The 15,086-nt window shown below is 38.8% G+C and overlaps 1 protein-coding gene and 1 pseudogene across 2 annotated transcripts in view; one reads left to right on the top strand and one right to left on the bottom strand.

The window, feature by feature from the left end:
• LOC145501088 (uncharacterized) overlaps positions 1 to 15,086 on the bottom strand; it is a 461,598-nt gene that overhangs the window by 176,402 nt on the left and 270,110 nt on the right. The gene's annotated exons all lie outside the window — the stretch shown is intronic.
• Positions 4,700 to 7,330, top strand: LOC145501505 (uncharacterized; annotated as a pseudogene). Its single transcript, XR_014051242.1, has 3 exons — positions 4,700 to 4,716; positions 5,792 to 7,128; positions 7,287 to 7,330. The product of XR_014051242.1 is annotated as an uncharacterized LOC145501505 (transcript).

The raw sequence follows: 15,086 nt of genomic DNA, 5'->3' as shown, positions 1-15,086 counted from the left end.
GTCTTCAAATTGCCTTTTGGCGACTACATTGCCTCTGACAATAGGGATTTTATTCCCTGGAAACATTTTAAGAGTGGATGTCTCTAAAAATCAAAGAAAGATAAAAAAATCGCGGACATGGTCAAAAATTCGTTTCGTCCCATTTTTTGTCTACAGGTAGCTATAGGTACTAGCTAAAGTGAAATGAGGTTAGTTTCTGTAAATATTCATTTTGACGCGAATAAACCGTTATGAATTGCATGATCGAAAATGAGTGCGTGCGAGCTCGAAATTATGCAGTTTTCAGGCCGACCTTAGATGAACTAAAATGCGACAGCAGGAATTGTCTAGCTATAAATATATACAGTTGGCCTTCCTTTACCAAGATATACTGATATTTTTTGTATTGTCCTTCCTGATGAAACCACGGGTCAATTACCAGAGGACGTCTTCGCCATTTTTAGTTCACGTCAAACCCGGCCTAATATATTGTGGCAAAAGTGCATGTGGTAGTGTCTCAAAATTTCCAGCAATACTATCACGAGGGCTTATAAGGTAGGTCTTCAAATTTATCGTTTCATTTTTCTGGTATCTTCTACTGTTTCAAAATACCAACCAACCAAACTTCGGTAAAATTGTAAATGGCGCCATATTGAAATGAACAAAATCAACATTGCAGTGACACAAGCAAACCATTGTTTGAGTCGCAGCCGCACTTAGCTTGTTATGTTTGCTTTGATATCAATAGTTCCTTACCTTAGAAATCTTTTATAGGCCCTTATTATGCCACTTGGAATATTCTTTCGAAATACTGTCCTCTGCAAGTTGGTGTAAAGGGGGCCGACCGGCGCACTCAATGAAGCCACTGAGCCGGTGATGAGTAAGCTTTAAAAGTGACTTGTTTTCGTCATTTTCTATAGCGTGTCGCAACCCAGTTTCGTTTAGTCTACTTTGATCCTAATTTTGGTTTTTTTGACGTCCCACACACAGAAGATCCCATACAAGCACGGCAGGCACCGCTAGCGATTTGCACAGGTTCCTGTCTGCGTGTGGACTGCGTGACGTGATAATCTGTCACGTAAACAGATCAACTAACAATACATTCTGCAACACGAATAAAAGCTAAACAAAAATATTGCCGTCATGAACAAAAAAGATACAACAAAGAAACAGACTTTACAAAATGTCACAAATTTAAAACGTACAGTGAAAACTTTATGGAACGAAAATAACGATTTAATTTTCCCACGGGATACAAATGTAACCAGTTAACGAAAGTAAAGAAAAAGCAAAAGCGTAATGATCGTCGGTGAAAGCAACAAAGATAACGGTTGCTTTAACTCCAGCAGAAAAAAATGTCTTGTTCTTTCCTTGATATTGTTGGTGGCGTTTGTGGTGCAGAGGAACGCGCAAGGCATCCGTCCACTCAGACAGTATCACTGTCATCGTGCAGCAAGGATATCAGAAGCCACAAGCGTTTTTTACAGTTTTCAGGTGTTGAGACAGAAATAAAACTTATCTTAGCGAGAAGCGGGATTTTCGTGAAGCCCGTCAATTTTTCGGAAATGACTGTTTGCCCGTTACATCGATCAAGCCTTGGAATCGGATGGAGAAGAGCCAGTAGATTATGTTCTGTGCCTCAGGATGTCTCCGGTCACAAAAAGGAATCTGAAAGAGTACCTGCAGCAGAAAGGGGAATTAGTTTGCAGCACTCAATACACATTTTTGAGCTTACGAAAAACCTCGTACCCATCGGATCAGGTAAACGATTACAATGTTTATTCTCACTTTATGCGACGATAAACATCCGTATAACTTCTCATTTCACGCAGGGTACTTGGCGGGAATCACAGACTTCATATCCTTACTTCAAATCACTTCACTGCCACGTAAAATAACGCCAAGTTTAACAGCAAAATTATTTTCATGTCTCACGAGTTTTCAGGATTTTTGCAAATACTTTTACGTCGAAATCTTGTTCAAACACTGGCATCTACTCAGCATTTTCACCTTCTTCAAGACTTATTCAAAAGGGAACACTCGAATTGAAATATTTTACAAATATTAGAATTCCTTCCAACAATGCTCCGGAAAAAAAGGAAAGGAACTTAAAAGACTGACTTGTGAAAAGGTAAACTACAGATTGCGTAATCAGTTTGAGGTTTGTGGGGCTTTTTTCCTGGGCTAGGTTTGTACTTTTGCCAGAGCTATTTGTTCAAGGGGGATGTGTAAAGTAGAAAAGAATAAGTTAATCCTTTCTCTCCAAATATTAAAAGAATTTGTGTACGATGTTGACAGTCTCTGGCAAAAACAAAAAATCAGTTAGAATCGCAGGAATTGGGTGCCACAGGAGGTGTAGAAAACATCACAGAAGGTCTATGTGGTCTAAGCTTGGTGAGTTTCTTCAAAGTGTTTATGAAAAATTTCGATCCAATATAGTTAATGAAAGTGGAAAACCTTGGCGCATTCTCTGAATTCTCCCTTCTCTGCCCTTTTCAGGGGTTCAACCCACGCGGGAGAAGGGCGTAGCCAGGATAACTTGCATGCGCATCCTCAAAATGCCGCCATTGCCGCCCGTCAACGATTGGGCAAGACCATACATGGCACAAGAATTGGAAAAGCGTGCCCTGCCCGGATAGCCAATCACATCCCAGAATATAGCCAAATAATAAAGGTTTTAAATTAATATATGGCTTCTCAACTTTTTTCTAAATGCTCCAAATGGAAAATAATACTGAGTAGTAACTGGATAAAGATATCAGGATAGGTTACCAGTCAAATGAATTAATTATCGAATATTACTTTCCAGCTCGCATGCGACTTGCGCTTTTATACACGACACCCCGCGCTTGCACACGGTTGATCTCATTTTGAAGCCATCCAAAGCAATGTGTCCACTTTTTTGTCAGGTTGATGAACAAGCGAGTGACTTTAATATTCCTGCCATTACTTGTCCTGTAACTGTTCTTGATGAATAACTGCCAGAAGGTTCCACATCCAGACGGCAGAGCCTTTTTTTTCCACAAGAAGATTCCGAAGACAGTGATGAAGGCTCCAGTCTATACAACGAGTCCCAGGTGCAGCTTAATCGCTTCTTACAGCTTCGAGACGTCAGTCCAGTACGTCACACGTTATAAGTGCCGTGGAATACAGCGCACGAGCGTACTAAACGCAGATACCTACGGAAAGCTCAACAATGTATATCTGCAATGCTTGATGTCCTGGCACCTGAAAATTCGCAAGAACTGTGGACGGAGCTTTGTGATCGTCATTTTGTAAGCAGAGAGAGTCAGGTTGTGGTCGAAGGCAGAAGTGAAAAAGAGACGGAGCTTCTTAATGCATTTGCTGAGAGCTACTTGAACGCGCAACATTGGAGCACCAGACAACAAATACTCTCATTGATGGCAGATGAGTTATCCCTTAAGGAGATGAGAGAGTTTATTCCAGCCGTTACTAGCTATCGCTACAACATTGCCCAACGCCACAGGCTGTTACCTGGAAGAGCTGCTCCTCTTCCAAACCAGGAAAAAAAGAGAATGAGGATTGAACCTGAAAAATTAGAACATTTTGTTTCTTTCATAACGAGTCCACACGTAATTCAAGATGTTCCTTTTGGGGAAAAACTTCTGAAATTGTCATCTGGCGAGATCATAAAAACTGGCGAGATCATAAAAACACCCAATGTGATCAGAACAATGATACCAGAGCGCATTGTCCAGCAGTATCAACAATATTGCTGTGAAACCAACTTTGAGCTTATGAGTAAGAGAACCCCACAGAGAGTTTTGGCGGTGTGTTCTTCATCTGTTCGCAAGTCTCTTCAAGGACTTGATAACTTTTCAGCACAAGGAGCGGACGCATTTGATCATTTAGAGAAACTCGTAGAGCAAAGTGGACGGAAAAGCGATCCACAGGGAGTTTCGAAAGCAATGTGCTTAGCAAGAGACCAGGCGGGGGAACGCCGACTTCAACCTGATGAAGTCCTTACGTCGCAGCAGATTAGTGGCTATTTTAGCCGTCTTTCAGCAAAGAAGCGATTAGAAGTTACAGCCGCCGTAACGAAGCAAAAGCTAGTGAAGTCTCAGAAGTGGCCATGGAGAGTGCCGACGAGGACGAAATTTCGCCGATGCTGAGAGTCATCTATCTGCTGTGTGTGCAAATGTGATGAGAGATGTGGCTATTCGCCATCCGATTGTATCTTTCGATCTTAACATCTGCGAACTTGTACAAAAACGTACACTCACAACTTTAAGAGTGGATAGGCTAAGAGACATGTGCATCGACCTTAGGCTGGATATTTCTGACATTGCACCTCAGAAGAGGAAAAAGCCATACATCGCACGACTCACACAATTAGTCCAGGAGTGTACCTGCACTTCCAAGTAACTGAGCACTATACGTTTCACTAATAACTGATCCGCTGATTATAAAAGGCAGTGCGTATACAATTTTTAAGAGGGCGTTGCGTGACAGCAGAGTTCTACATATCGCATTTCAGTCACTCGAGCTCGCCACAATTTGTGGCGTCTCTTGCAATTTATGTTGACGAGTTTCAGTATGTTCGAAACTGGCGAGTGCAGAAGGCGCAGAAGGGATGCAAATGCTCGAATTCATGTTCACTGGATGCGAAGCAAACGTAAACTAACGACTGTGTGGCAAATTTAACCTGTTGTGTGCAATTCAATTGTTCAACCTGTTGTGTTCAGAATTATGCAGAATTATGGCGCGATTCACAGGGTAGGAAAAGTCAAAATTTGTTTCTCCTGTCTCAGTATATGAAAATAAAGTGTAGTTGTAGACATTTTAATATGTTTCTAGTCATTTCAACGGCCAGTGAAGATGTAACTGACCAAAACAGTTATTTGTGTACAACGCGTTTAATTTTGTTATTATGCATCTCATTACGGCGTCACAGTATTTAACCGAAATACGGCCGGTGGTCATCTTTTGATTGTCAAAGGTCCCAAAGAAATAAAACCCAAATCGTAAAGAACTATCTTTCAAGGCTTCTTGGTAGTGTTATTGTAAACTTTGAGACACTACCACATGTATTTTTGCCAAGCTATTCTGGGCCACCTTTGCCTTAATTTCAAAAGGCCGAAAACGTCGTCTCTTAACAGAGACGTAGCTCCTCCAGGAATAACACGAGACAAAAACTATCACTTTTTCTCGTTAAAGCAAGTCCAACTCTATATTTCTATAGCTAGAAAAGTCCTTCTGTAACATTTTTGTTCATATGACAGCTGCCCGAATAGTGCATAATTTAAGGATCGCGCTTGGTGAAATTTGAGCAATTGACCCGCCGAAAGTTTTCAACGGTTTATTCCCGTTAAGGTGCATATTTCAAACATCTAACCCCATTTCCGTTACTTTACTATATAAGGCTACCTACAGGCAAAAAATGAGCCAAATCGATTTTTGGCCATGTCCGCGATTTTTTCGATAATCTTTGATTTTTACTGACATTTACTCTTAACTGTTTTACGGTGGACCTGTCTCCTTCTGAAAACAAAAAAGAAGTATAAAATCTTAACATCTAATCAGCTGGCTTTTATTACCTGTACAAAAAGCAAGCTGCTGTCAAAGTGTTCAATCAAGCTTAAATCAAAATCAAGCATTGTTTTTAATCAAATATTTTTTTATATGAATTACGGCCGGGTCGCACTAGAGCCAATTTGAATATTTCTCATTTTTGGCGAGGACAAAAATTGGCTAAAATTTTGCAAGTTCCAAATTTTGGCGGTGGTCGTATTGGACCAACATGTCTTAACCAAAACTTCGCTGATTGACATATACGTCACAAGATCTCCAGACAACAAAACATCTCACACGTTAATTGTGCAAGAATGAATCATCATAAACATGATTATTTTTGCAGCTTTTGGGCTTTTGTTCAATTTTGTGTTTCAGTCTCAACAAAACAATGCAGCGTTTTTAGTATTGTTGGTGCACTACGAGCAGGCTTTTCAACAGTTAGTGTCTGCTATTAGAAGACATAGGGTTTGCTCGAATAGATGTCATTTATGAAACCGTCCATGGTCATGGACTTTACTGCATCCAGCAGTCATGGTTTGAAATACATTTCCATGATAGAAACATGCCAGAAGATTACTTTCGACACCAGCTGAGAATGAAGAGAGGGACCTTTCAAGCCGTGGTTGGCATCCTGACGCCGTGGTTAACCAGAGAGAATACACGATTGAGGGACTGTATTCCACCAGAAAAGGTTTTAGCCCTAGGAATATATAGGCTTGCACATGGCAATTCATACATGAGTATTGGACCTGTATTTAAGGTATCAGTATAACCCATTTGACCATCTGCGTGTGGTCTGCTAAAGCGTTCTTGGTTTTAACAAAAACCCATATAAACCGTATATTTTTTGGAAGCTTAATAACTACAGATTATGACCCGATCTATTTAAACAGTAAAAAATCTACCATTTTTTGCAAATGTGAATATGTTTACAAGGCTTCAAGAACCCACAAATCAAGGTATACACCCACTAAATTTAGGCTGGAGGAAACAATTAACATGGCATCTGTTTCTTCAAACATTGACCTCAAAAACTGTGTCTCAGATTTTTTGGCACATGTGTTAGTTATTCTTTTACAAGAGGATAAAGTTTGAAAAGGGAAAAAAATAGAACTGCCCGCCAACTTGGAACTCAAAATGCACGTAAAACTTGCCTGTTTTTACTTTCAAGAAACAGAGAAAAACTAAAATTCGGGGGCATCCAAGTGTTATGGGATTATCACACTAAGGGAGAAACCGCAGATGAATCAACTTTCTATACAATAGATAGGAGTGTGACAGTTGACATGAAACAGGTACAAATTTCCCACGAAGGCACGCGGTAAATTATTTTTCTATGAATAAACCACTTTTTCATGTGCGAAGTCAGAATTCCAAGGTTAGTAAACATGAAATCATCTTGTGATTTACTCTATTAGCCTTTGAAATTTTACATATCGGTTGACTTATCTTCAAAATTATGACCATGTCAATAAAGATGCCAAAGGCCCACAGAAGATCCCCAAGAAAATGCAAGCGCACAAAGGGAAATGCTGGAGTGGATGTCTTAAACAGAAATTCAACGACTGATGTCAATGCAAAGGCAAAGATGCTGGAGGAAGTGACATTAGCTGGGTAAGAAAAAATATTGTTGCACCGCTGATTCTAATTTTATACACACTCATACACGGAATGGGCTCCTGAAAGAGTGTAATAATCAAAGTCTGAGTGCAGAATATGCCCCATGCTGGCTATTTTTATACATTCCCTGATCATGATTTACTTTCTTTTAGTCATGATGAGAGTCATTTTGCCCCTTCATTGGAAATCAGCGTGGAAGACAAAATAAAATGAGGAAAACCTCCAAGAAGAAACTGCTATCTTCACTATTGCAACTGGGTGCACGCACTATTAGTATGTATTGTGTTTTCATTCCATATCCTCACACTATGAGCAATGGCATAAAGGCCGTCGCTGTGACAAGGAACAGTGAAGAGCTCACATTTAAAATGATCTTATAGCGTTTACTCGAGACATTCATACGATTGTTGCCATCTAAAAAGTTAGTACAAACAGTCCCTCTGCAAGCTTGTGGATCCACACACCACCACACACTTATGCTTAGCTCGCACTCCACTACACCTGACCTGACGCAAGCGGGAAGTTGTCTTGAAAAACGGAATTAACGTTGTCCTGTAACGGAAGTAATGGGCAAAAAGCATTATTGAGGCCCCATTAGGAGAGGATGGGGGGTGGTCCAAGTATCCCCTATCCTGTTAATTACGGTGATTTGTTTTCCCAACTTTTATGTTCGATATCCCAGAATCTCTTGTTTAAGATCTCGTATCCAGATAATTTTTCCCCAAAATACCCCATATCCCTACAATTTTTTACCTAAATATCCTGTATCCCAATGATCCCCATTAGGGCCTCATTATTGTTTTTCTTTTCAGTCTAATTTTTGTCTCTTATTTTCCCATTACATTAGCGGAAAGAGATTGCTCCACCAGAGGCGGAATTTTCTTTTCCCACTGCCGTGTTGTCCTTCATACATCAATTGGTCCCTGGTGATATCAAAGGAGAAATTAGAGAGGTTTGTATTGCACTGTTCATTTGATTTTGTGACGATGTTTTTGTCAATACACTGGCTTCAAGCTAAGTAGAACAGTTTTAGAATAACCAAAGCGAGAATAAAATACAAATTGTGGTATTTCTGCAAATGATAATCCAATCTACAATCTATTGTTTAACCAGTTTGTCTTACAAAGTCACAATGACTCAGTTTTGTGAGGCAATGGAGCTACCAGGGAAACTGTAAACAATATCCAAATAAAGAAAGTGTTCATTTACCATCTTTCAATTATGTTTATGTCTGAATATGTCTTAATATTAAAGAAAAAAAATTTGTCCGAGGTATAAATCGAGGTCCCAATAACCTCCCCCGCTATAACCACCAAGTCAAGAGGCCAATAGGCCATTTTACAGTTGTCTGCTCAGTGACCAGCATTTGAATAGTAGTGAGGCTGTAGTTGACCTTGCATTGATACTAACCTCTCTGTTTTTCTCATGTGAGTGCAAACTAGTAGTTAGCATCAGAACGACTTGATTTACATGACAAATGCAGCGAGGTCTGTATCAAAACAAGGTCACCTCCAGCCTGGCTACCGTTCAAAGGCCAGGACACTGCAGACAACTGTAAAATGGTCTTTTAGAATGTAGACTGTTTGCCCACCCCTTGGGCCAATGCTCTTTGAGAAATCCCACTAAAGCATAATGTTGAAAACAACCACCAACCAAATAGGAAGAAAGAACACAATCAGCACAATGTGCACAATGTGCAGCATGTGTGTATCTCACTTATTCTAATGCACTAATCTAGCATTCAAAAAAACATTCAACAATGCACATGCATATATCCCTAATGCTTTTGCCCACTACAGTAATAAGGGAACCAGGTTTTAGTTGCATTTAATGAGCGTCATTTCTTGGTACGAGATCCTCTTTTCTTCTTCCCCTTTTCCTTTGGCTTTCTTGGTGGTTTCCTTCCATTCTTTCCCTTTTTCCCAGCATTTTCTTCTCCACCACGAAAGGCCTGTGACTGGTATGTGATGCCCTCTTCATGAATGAAGGCTTCCTGTTTCTTCATTTTTTCTTTCCGCTTCTGTTTTCATCGCTTCTTGACTTCTGAGGAACTTCTATAATCAGACTGGTAGATCCTCTCAGTATCAATTTTCTTCCATGTTGCTTGCATCTGTGGAACAACCTGGATACCAAGGCATGGAAGAAGATCTACATATGTGGCACTATAGCCCCAGTTAAACTGCAGCACCCCAAGACTAATTGCAATGCTGATCTCCTGTGGTGAGCTGTATACTTCTTTCAAAGCCATGCCCCATATCACATGGTGCAAGCATTCATTTCTATTTTGTGTGTAGCACTCTGCACATCCAGTTAAGAAAGTCTCAGCACCCAGTCGATCAAATAGTGGCTTAATCACTTCAACAACGGCATCAGGGAGTGGGTTCTTTATGGGCTTGTGTAAGTTTGTTCCATCAGCAATATTGTGTTGGTAACTACACCACGAGGAGGGACCTTCTGGGCAGTCTTCATGCCATGGATTTTCAATGCTACTCGAGTAATGCTTCAATATAGCCTGTGTTGCCCTTGCCATTGCCTTGGCATTACCCTTATTGTCCCTGATGGACCTCCCAGAGAAATTCTGGATGGTGTCGATTCTTGCATTGGTTAATTTTCCCGTACCACCCTATCCTTTACCATCAGCTAGCTTTTTACCTAAAGATAAAGGCAATGTCAGTTATGGGGTGTTCTGGTACAGGTTGGGACAAGGCAATCTGCAGAATAATATATTTTCCCCCTCCACCTAGGTGTGTAAATGGGTACCAGGCAATTCAAATGCTGGGGGTGACCTTGCAATGGACTAGAATCCTGTCCAGGAGAGGGGGAAGGGAGGAAGAGAGTAAAAATACTCGTAGTCACTTCTTACTACCAAAACCAGGATAGGCTGATAGGCCACCTGATTCACATGCAGACTTAACCTTTTTTGACCATGGACAAGGTTACGTGGTCTTCTTATGATTTAGTGCAAACCAAGCCAGGATCAAGCTAAGATTCACTAAAATAATCATCACTAGGGAAATGCAGTATTAATTTTTTTAGGCTAAACCCTCACCATTTTTATGGTGTACTTTATGCATATTTAACCATCAACAACTGTACGAGATTATGACGTCTTGATCTGACACTTAGAGGTTGTTTTATTGAACTAAAGGGCTTGCAGCTGGGGCTATCTGTTCTGGTATGTGCTTAACTGAGAAGTCTTTCCTTTTGCAATTTCAATGTTGTCTAGTTTTTGTGTCCTTTGCTGTACAAGCTTAAAAATGTGCAAGCACAGAAGGAAATATACCCCTGCTGAGGACAAGGCTCTCTTGGCATTTGTGCCAGAGACCTGCCACATCTACCATACACAGGGGCACTCGCTCTGGAAGCTGGCAGAGAAGCTGAAAATTACTAAGCATTCCTGGCAATCGACGAGGGCCAGGTATGCGTTGCTAGCTCTTCAACCAGCTTACAAGCGAGCCAAGACAACTTCACATGGCACATCCTTGAGGTCGACTAAACGAAAATTCTGTGAGCATTGTCAAGCGTTTGTCTCTGCTAGGACATACAGGCAGCATTTAGATCTCTACTACAACAAAGAAAGTGTTCAATGGAACATTCGTGAAGAGTCTTCAGATGAGGAAAGAAGTGATCCTGTAGATCTTGACGTGTGTGCTGAAGAAGTGTACCAGTTGAACGATGACTGCATTCAAAGACCAGTGGTCATGGCAAGTTGTTATGGAGGGAGCATTTCTGAACCAGGTATATCATTGTATATATAGGCTAATTTAGCTATTGATATAGTCAGGTGAAATTCTTCAAATTCTTCAAATTAATTATTTTTGAAATATAAGCTTACAATTCATGAATGTTGCCAGCTGCAAAACAAAAAATCGACTCATTGTTTCAGCAGCCAATAAATCTCTATTTGGCACATTGTGGTACATCATAACATGTATCACTATAATTTACCTACTGAGTGGAATTCCAAAAAGTAACCCCTACATCTGATTGCATGAATAATATATACCAGGCATAATCAATTGATAAACCTATAATTGATATTAATTGATAACAATCATTATCAATCAAAGATTAATGTTGATTTCCAATAGCAATCGATGAAAATCGATGAAGAGAAAATGTTGCGAGTTATCAATTTTTATTGACTGTCAATAGTAATTATTAATAGTGATTGATTCATTGATTGGTTTCAATTACATTGTATTATCAATTGTTATCAGAAATTAGTTTTGTCCTTTTACAAGTCACACTGATAAAATGTTTGACAAAATCTGTCTGAAATGGTTTTACTGAGTCATTTAATCATGGCCTGTATCATAGCCTACTCTGAGCTCTATTCTCATGTCTGTTTCCTAATGCAAATGACTGAAATTACTAGAACACTACTGACTCTGTTGCTTATTTTGCTTCATCTGCCAACGTTACAATGAGATTGGAGGTTTTTACGCTGCTACTCTGACCCGCGCAATTATCAACAAAATAACAAGAACAGAAATGACAGAATCATTTTGGACTTTAAATCTTCCATTGTTAGTTTACAATGTGGGAAGAAGCGCAGGTCAGAGTAACAGCGTAAAACCCTCCAGTCTCATTGTAGTGTTGGCAGATGAAGCAAAATAAACAACAGAGTCAGTAGTGTTCTAGTGATTTCAGTCATTTGCATTAGGAAACGAACATGAGAAGGGAACTCGGAGTAAGCCAAAAGGAAAATATAATCCAGTGGCATGCTGAAGATGAACATCTTACGTTGTTCCAGTTATTATTTTACACAATAACGAAGCCATCTTTGAATAGTCTGGGAGGTTATTGTTGAGTTTTTTTGACTACCGATAACAATCAATACTCCTGAAGACAGGAAAAATCGATTGCTATTGATTTTTGCCAATCGATGGCAATCGACAAAGAGAGTTTTCTGTGAGTTATGGATTGTTATCCATTGCCAATATCAATTGATAGTACTTGGTGATTGATCTTGATTGATATTGATTGAATCAATTGATTTCCAATATTGACTTTTATCGATTGGCTACGCCTGGTATATATAAAAGTTGAAGACTGATAAAATTTGATGCACAATACTCAACAACTCACGACCAGGGCTCAGTTGTCAATCAACAGTAAACAAGGTAATGCATTGTAGCTAAAAGGTAGCAAAGAATGAAATCATCTTACCCTTTTGCTTATTATTCTAAATGAAACTGATAAAAGTTTTTAAATCTAGCAAATAATGTGAAATATTGCCACAATACTATTATAAGCAGTCATGGTGTTTATGATTTACAAGTTCGAATTTGAAGTACATTATTTAAAAGTGATCTGTTTAATTTTATAAGGACAAACAAAGAAAACTGATAAAAAAATCAAATCCTTTAGAGATATTAACCGTTAAAGTATCGCCTTGATTTTGTGTAAAACTGACCGTGTAAGAGAGTGGTACTAAATTTCCTTCCAGCATCCTATAGCCCAGAAGTTGTTCTTTGTATCCAGTAAATTTGAATTTGCAGCATTTAAAACCCTTAGAGATTTTGGCAGTTTAACTTTCGCCTCCTTTTCATGTAAAATTACCTTGTAAGAGACTGGTACTGAATTTACTCTAGACTTTTACTGTAAATATCTCTGCAGGGTTTAAAAAGTGTATCTTTAAAATACTTAATAGGCGGATAGTACACCTTCCAGGCTACACAGTGGTATATATTGGTGTTTTTTTAGAGTCAGCCATCTTCGATTAAATTTTAATGTAATTATAACTCACAGAGAATCAAACCATTTCCAACGAAATTTTCCCTGCTGTTAACATGCATCAAGGGCTTTGCAACTGTATATAAATATTATAAACAAGTGTTGATGTTACGTTGTGATAAGCACATCATTTTTTCCATAAATTAACCACAAAATCACTAATAAAACAGCACAAAATCATCAATAAAGGAACCTAGTTACACAATTTTACACTACAAAGAGTCCTTTTAGTGTTAACTAACTCATACATACAGCTAAAGCTCCTCAAGTTCTGAAAACGAGGTCCTTGAATAAGGACATTCAAATTGCACCCTTAACTTTGATTGGATAGTACACAGAAGCATTTACCTTTTTCCCACTTAAGAAGCGTATCTGTAGTGACTTAATACTCTTATCTACCTTTCCTGACAGTTGGATTGCTTTTATTTAGTCTCCTGAGGGTGTACACAGTATTATTATATGGAATAAAAAAGGCGTGTACTTACCCTTCCAAGGCCTTGAGCAACTGGGACCTCATGTATGACGCATGAAATTTGAGTATCTTTAAAAATTCATTGTTCCTTTGCATTTTAACATTAATAGTTCAGACTTGATACATAGCTTGCTACACTATTTTCACTTCAACATCTGAGAAGGAATTTTTCACAGTCATTTGTTATGTCTGTCTTAGCTGTACCGGAAGTACCCCTAGATTCCCCTCAATAGCACCAGAGCACTTCAACTCTAAAGACCTTTTGTCTGCTTCCATTTTAGTTTCTAAGAATTCTGATTATGGGACTAAAACAACAAAGAATTAAAACAAATCTGCTAGAACAATTGGGGTCTGAGCTTTTAAACTGACCAAGTTATAACCTTGTGGAGAAGGATCAAAATAAAAAAAAAGTGCGCTTTCCTTCCTTTTTCAACAAAAAAAATTGATAAAAACTTATGTTGAACCTCAACGTAATGTTACTCAAGGACTACTTCTGCGTTCAATTAATCTGCTATTTAATGTTGTTTCAAGGTAGAAAATCAGTTTTAAACGATAACCATAAAAATGCGCTTTTGTGGAAGACTTGTGACATTGTGTGACATTTTAGGGACTCACATGCTCACTCTAGCTTTATGAGCTTGCGAGTTTATTCGCATTCTTTTATTTTGATGATGGACTGTTGATTCGAAGACTTATTGATCCTTATGTTGATTTATTAGGACATGTTTTACATCTTACTTAGGATATCAGATGTTATTGTGTAGAACATTCTAGAACGTTCGAGAACAGGCTTAAAATAACTTTGGGTCGGATTTCAAGTTGTTATGTGGACTTCTGTAATATGCCAAAGGTTTAGGTTCAACAACCCTTTTTTACCTGAGTTCTGGATATCAGCCCCTCAGGGGTCCCCAGAGGCTGATTTTCAGTGTAATTTTGGCCGCTTTTCAATCTCTCTTTTAGCAATGTAAAATTAACTTTAGGGAAAACCGAAACCATATTTGTAATGCCCTATCCTTGGGCGTTTCTGGGTGAAAACAATAGCTCACAGGACTTTTTCGTTAGCCTGTGGCTGTTATCACAACTTGGTCCTATTCAAAGCATATGGGAAGGAACTGCAAGTGGCCTGTTGTTCAGACCGCATATTTTCCATGCCCATGTTTTATACCTTGAAATCTTAGTATCCCTGCAAAGTTCAGCCCTTAGTCTAGTAATATCAAGAAAAAAATACTAAGGTTGAAGCTTTTTTACGAAACAATTTGAGAGAAATTATCTACTACGGAGTTCCTGTCAAAGTCTTAATTCCTTATTAGGAGGGATTTTTAGACACCAGCCACACAATTAACAACCAATCAGTGATTCCAAAGTAAATTATTTAAAGGAAATATATTTCCAAACCATTAACTAGAGATTGATTTTCCTACTGATGGTTTTGAAACTAAATTTTATACAGCATTTGTACCCTGTAACCAGGGTACTGGAAGTTGAGGGGGAAGCTTTAAATGTTGATAACAAGAAAAGTAATCAAAATACATTGAAACAAGCTATATTACTGAGTATATAAGTTAGGTGGAAAAAGCTGAGCCAAAAAAAGCCTTATTCATGGACTCTGCCTTGTTTCCATGGCAACCTTGGTTTGTCAGGCATAACTATCCTAAGTTTGAGTTTTCTCCTGTAATTCTCTGTTTTTTTTTATTATTATTATTATTGACGTTTTCAAGTTTCTTGGGACAAAAATAGTTTT

Source organism: Orbicella franksi, chromosome 10 (genome assembly GCF_964199315.1).
Source record: "Orbicella franksi chromosome 10, jaOrbFran1.1, whole genome shotgun sequence".
Classification (NCBI taxonomy): domain Eukaryota; kingdom Metazoa; phylum Cnidaria; class Anthozoa; order Scleractinia; family Merulinidae; genus Orbicella; species Orbicella franksi.
This window is presented reverse-complemented; position numbering and strand designations above follow the sequence as displayed.